At 34.7% G+C, this 6,276-nt stretch overlaps 1 long non-coding RNA gene across 1 annotated transcript; it reads left to right on the forward strand.

Moving 5' to 3' along the window:
- Positions 1–4,996: 4,996 nt before the first annotated feature.
- Positions 4,997–5,943, forward strand: LOC149678594 (uncharacterized). Its single transcript, XR_016366276.1, has 2 exons — positions 4,997–5,761; positions 5,850–5,943. It is a non-coding gene; the product is annotated as an uncharacterized LOC149678594 (long non-coding RNA).
- Positions 5,944–6,276: the final 333 nt, after the last annotated feature.

The following is a 6,276-nucleotide window of genomic DNA, read 5'->3' on the forward strand; positions in this document are numbered from 1 at the left end:
GAAGAAAATAATATACAGGGTGTTTCTGAAAGGTCCATCAATAATGAAAGGGCGTGTTTATTGGGCCATTTTGAGTCGAAAATGTTCAATGGCATTTTTCTGTCCGGGCCACTGTTTTCAAGTTATGATTGGAGTAATTTACGGATGACCCCTTAAATTTAATTAAGAAATTTTAAGACAGCGCTAATTTAATGAAGGGGTCATCCCTAAAATATTCAAATCATAACTCGAAAACCGTGGCTCGGACGGCAAAATGTCATAGAACATTTTCGACTCAAAATGGCCCAGTAAATACGCCCTTTCATTATTGATGGACTTTTCACAAACACCCTGTATAGCGCAGAAATAGAGAAGGGTTAGTAATTACTTCAGTACGACTCATAGCCCGGTATAGAGCCCCTCCCTTCAACACGCAACGAAAATTTTAAATTATATTATTGGCTCACATAAACTACGTTTTGATGACGTTGCTGACAGGGCGGGAAAAAACTACGTAGTACCTATTTACCTCAGTCGCTATGACCTGCCTCTTCTTTCATACAACCCCCTTCCCTGGGAAGGGGCTCGTGGATTTTGACGCGCACCCAATATACCCTGTTCACTATTCCTGCTTCTAAAATTACATGGATCCCTGATAGAACCCTATAAATAATATATAATTTAATAATAATATGATTATATTAATATAAATAATATTAATATTATTTTAATTATACAATATAATAATAAAAATATAACTATATTATAATACAATATAATAATATCATAAGGAGATTATCTCTCTCTCTCTCTCTCTAAGGGCCCAAGCGCATCTATTAGCAAAAACATCTAGTTCTGCTAGATGTGACGTAGATTTTGTATAGGGGCTCCTTTCGAATTTTTCGTCAAATTCGCGGGAGAGAAAAATAATTTTCAAAATCAGCCACGACCGATATCCTAAGCCGGTCGTGGTCTAGAGGCGAGCTCTGAGATAACGCTCCCAAGCGGTTTCGAATCAAACTAAAACACACGGGTGACGGGTAGGCGAGTGGCGAGACGCGAGAGAGGAAGGACTGAGGGGAAAAAATAAGTAAGAGAATTTCCAGAACCCCCCAGCTCTCTCAGGCACAAGAGGTAAATTCGCGCTTAGTAAAAATCACGAAGAGATGTCCTGTCGTGTGAAATCTTTGAAGGAGGGAAAAATGCTCAATGCCGGGTTACTCTGCAGCGAATGCGCTCGGCCTCTGTTTAGGCTATACAATTATTATACCACTTGAGATGAGACGGATGGCTGACCAAATCGGACATACATACATTTCAACCGTAACATAGAATCTTGGGCCCTTAGAGAGAGAGATAATGTCCTTATGATAATATGTAATGCTAGTATAGTATAATATAATAAAATAATATATAGCTTCGTAAATGTTAAAAATATGTTCAATGGTTAAATATTCTATTGAAAACTTGTTTATAAAAATTTGATATAGTAACGGCTGAGGAAGGACCACGGTCCGAAACATCCCGAAATTTAAAAATTTTAAATTTACTTTAAAATAAAGTAAAATATAAAATTATTGAAGTAGCTGTTCTTTTTATAAACAAGTTTTTAATTAATAATATATAGTTTTCTATGCATTGTAAAGGGACCCACCTGTAAACAAGCCACAGTACATGCTTAGTATGGAAATCTTTTCATGGATAAAGCTTAGATTATTAGATTTCATTATGCTAAGATTTAATCTTGGGTAGTAGTCGACAATGAGCCTAAAAGTAAAATATTCTGGCTAGATGAGATTTACTTTTAATGAACAAGTTTAAATTAGCATTTACTTATTTGACCGATGGAAACATGTTTACAATGTAACTAAGAATTACATCTAGTGATATATTTCAATGACCCTTATTTGACAAAAGAAAATATGTTTAAAGTTCTAAAACATATTTTCGAAAAAGCAAATTCAATGAGAACGTGTTAGACACAATGTAAAATATTTATATCGTAACCAAGATGTTTTTATGAGAATACATTACTATTAGCACGTATTGAACCTAATGCAAAATATTTCCATATAATAAAGAAGTATTTGGTGGATTGTAAATCAATGAGCACCTATTGGAACCCAAGACTAATATTTTTAATGTAACATGGATATATTATGTGGAGTAGCAAGTTTCATTGAGCACCTAATAATGTTAAACACAATGTATAATCGGCAAATGATTCAAATGAAACTAGATTAGTGTGAAGAAAAGTTTCAATGATCAAATAAAAATATTTACAATGTAACTAACTAAGATATGTTTACGGTATTAATTACAATTAGCACGTATTGTACACAATGTAATTCAATGTATCTAAAATGTATTATCAAAAAATAATTTGCACTTAATGAGCATTTTGTGTATACCTTGTGAAAAGTAATTTAAATATAACAAAACCGCACTTTAGAGAATTATGTTGCAATAAGTATCTATAATGAAAAGTAAATGTATGGGGAATATATTTCATTGGACTCAAAAGAAAAATATTTACAATGCAATTGTATCTCGGTAACCAATCACGAGCCCCGTTTCGGTCGCCAAGGTTAAATTCGAAATTTCCGAATCTGTAAGACTACGAATTCTAAGTCTAAGAGAACAACGAAAAATTGAGTCTGTATAGCTTCAAAAAAAAAGGGGAAATTGAAATTTTGGTGTAAAAAATTAAGCTAAGCAATTTTTTCCAAATAATTTATGTTTTACAATCTCGTCTCTTAATCTGTGACTTGAGTCATTCCATTTTGTTAACTTATCTAGTCTAATTTTTTTCAATTTGTCAAGAAGCTATTGCTTTTTATTATGCGTGCATATAATTAAACACAAATCTTCGCATATATTTTAAGTGTCATCCTACTTCTAAAATTAAATCTATCCCTGTCGACATAAATAAAGTCTGTATTTATTGCGTTTATTTCATTTACTATTCCTTAGGTTTTTTGGCTGTAAGAAATACCATTATAAATTTCAAAATAAGCACGTGTTTTATTTAATTATCATCATTATTCTTATCATAATTCTTAGTTAACACAAAATATGTTGAGATTTTTCTAAATACGTTCTTAAGGTCCATCCCATTGGTTTCTTTTCCAGCAGAAACACTGGGTCGGTTTACTGTAAAGGTCACACGACGGATCGTCGAATTCGCGGTTGCACGGATAATTCCTGCAATCCCTGGCATTCTTGCAATGGCATCCTCCGTCTATCAGAGGAGTTTCTTTGGGACACCAATTGCCCTCTGAAACCGTTTTCATAAATTAATTGTACGCGAAAGATAATTTTGACTAATTGAATACTCAATGGAAGCATGAAGTATAAAAACAGTTGATTTTGTTCCCTTTAGAATTCTAAAAACCTTGCTGAAAACGTTAATGAAACCAGACAGAATTTTTCACAGGGAGTGGAAACTGAGGGATATTATGTAGCTCAAAAATCATATGATCAACAAAACTGGCCAGGTCTATTTCCGGTACTATTTTTTGTGGCCCCTGCCTCTAGGGTGGGTCTAGAATGTTGCGGGAGGGTCTAGGGGAGATGGACACTACCTTTTTAGGGAAAGGGAAACGTCTAACTTAAATTAACTCCTCATGGCACCAGTCGCACTCGAAATCGCGAACCCTTATTGGGTAATTGTAAAACCAACAGTGATTGAGGTCAAACTTTAAAATTAAAGGAGAGTCATGTGACCGGAAATTTACCTGGCCAGTTTTAGCGTCGCAGCCTACTTGTTTGAGCTACATTGTATTTAGCACTATTATAAATTCTCTCTGATGAAACCCGACAAAAAACTCTCAATAAAAATGTGTTTTTTTGTTGAAAATTTTCCATATTAATCTCAAAGGGTAGTATAGCACCATGGAGGAACCAGGGGAGGTCGAAAGAGGGTAGTAATTTTTACTTAGCATCACTTGCAAAACCAGAGATGTCTTCATATTTACTCCGAAATAGTCTCAGGTGACAATAAAACTAGAGAGGACTATAATTTTTTAAAAACCTCCACCAACACACAGACTTGAAGGGAGGGTGAAGTAGAAAATTAAGTAATTTTTTATCGTTTCTTCTGCGAATGATAAGACCAGTCTGCTTATAGTAAAACATTCAGGAAATACTTTCGAATGATTTTAAAATTCAAATTAGGTTCAGATTTTAAGGATAATTTTATATAAGGACCTCCGACCAATCGCGTAACGCCCTGCCTTTTTATTAACAAAATTCTCGTGGCACGTTCCGTGTCGAATGATATTTATCACGAGATTTGATAAAATTTGCGCGCGACGTGACAATCTAGGCGCGAGACATGGAGCGTGCCACGAGAATTTTGTTAATAAAAAGGCAGGGCGTTACACGATTGGTCGGAGGTCCTTATATAAAATTATCCTTAAAATCTGAACCTAATTTGAATTTTAAAATTATTCGGAAGTATTTCCTGGAATGTTTCACTATGCAAACTGGTCTTATAATTAGTAGAAGAATCGGTAAAAAATCACTTGATTTTCTACTTCACCCTCCCTTTAAGCTTTGTTTTCTTAGATGCGAGAAATTTACTTCTAGCTCGCCGCTTAGCGATTACGGCTTGCCGAGCTAAAATCATTTCTCGTGAAAGGTAAGCTGGTGGTTTTTCATTAAAGAGGGAAATTTCAATGCTATTTAGACCTAAAAGTTATCAAAATTTAAAAAAAGAATTCATGTGTAAACAGTACAGAATAAAAAACTTTCTCTAAAAAATTAAAAAAAAAAACGGGCGAAAAACTTCTTTTAGTTTGTCGATAAAATTCGATAAAAAGTTGTCACTGATCCCTACATCTAGCATCTTACTAAGCGGGACGCTAGAAATATCTGCCTAGGCCAGATTAGCGGCAGTTTTATGTTTCATCGTGTTCAGTGAACGCTTCAAGCCGAATTTAATTTTTAAAATAAAGCTAAACCAAACCGATATTGCGTCTGTTTTTGGAATTATTCGTCCGGCTTAAAGGGACACTATTGGCAAAAATTAAGTATTTTTATTCTGATTCCTTATGTTAAAATATGCCGCCTTGAATTTTTTCAGATTTTTTGAAGCGCTATTTATAGTATTAAACAATATTTGAAGTTTTGTATCCAAAACATGCATTTGAATTCTGATAAAGCGACCTACCGGCCAATCAGCGCCCGCGATTTATAAGAGTCAACCCCCAAAGGTTTTCTCGGGCGAGTTACATTTGCGTCGTCTGCATTATGTTCAGAAATATGTTTTCTACTTTTTAGCACTCGAAAGAAAGACGCGTTTTCGATCGTTTAACGATAAGCGGATTAGAAACTTTAGTAATTAGCAGGTTTATGCTTTTATACGTTTCACTTAAACTCAAATTACTCTCGTAATCTTATTATATTAAAATGTGGCGGGTCGTATTTTGTTGTATATCTTGAGTGTCTAGTTATTAGCCTTGGAATGGGAAGATCTGTCCTCTTAGATTATTGTTACTATTATTTTTTGTGATCTTCGAGATGGAAAAAATTAAAAACCCATCTTTTACACCTCAGCAGAGTCAAGCTGCAAGCCTGCAACCCAATTACTATCCTCCTCAAACTTTAGCAGACGACGGGCCCCGCGGAGTCACTGGTAACGAGCCCACTCTGAAAAAATACTTATTTCCCGCCCTGCTTTTCCTGTTTGAAGCAGACAACATACCACTTAATATTTTCTAACCCTCACGGGATTGGCTGATTTGGCTCTATCCCTAATGAGGTTTTTATTGGCCGGTAGGTAAGTGTGCTAAAATCGAGACCCATTGCTAAGCCTAACAAATTTTAAAAAATTTAATTTTCATTGAAAAAATTGTTTGAAAAATCAGAAAAAATTTGAGGCTTCATATTTAATTGAAACGAACCAGGAAAAAATAAAACATGGCACTAAGATTTTCAGCTGAGAGTCTCCCTTTAAGAGTGGACCCCCATAAATATATGTTAAAGCTTGGTTAAAGGTATATCTTTCTAATAAATTAATTACGATACCAAAAGTTTATAATAATGGTTATAACAAGACGACCCAAGGGCTCGTAATAGCAGCCACATCGTACCATACTTAACAGGAGTACAGAAAATTTGAGTGAAGAGCCACTCGCACAGCGCTACTGTTTTAAAATTATTTCTGACATTTTTTTACTTCTGTAAAAATTATAATAGTGTTACACGAACGGAAAACGTGAGTGAGTACCCCCAGGATGCGCAACCTTTAACAGTGGTAAAACGAAATACCCATTTAAAGAAGTACAGATAATC

Source organism: Phalangium opilio, unplaced genomic scaffold (genome assembly GCF_054372755.1).
Source record: "Phalangium opilio isolate 3A_F unplaced genomic scaffold, DU_Popi_V2 ptg000042l_1, whole genome shotgun sequence".
NCBI lineage: Eukaryota > Metazoa > Arthropoda > Arachnida > Opiliones > Phalangiidae > Phalangium > Phalangium opilio.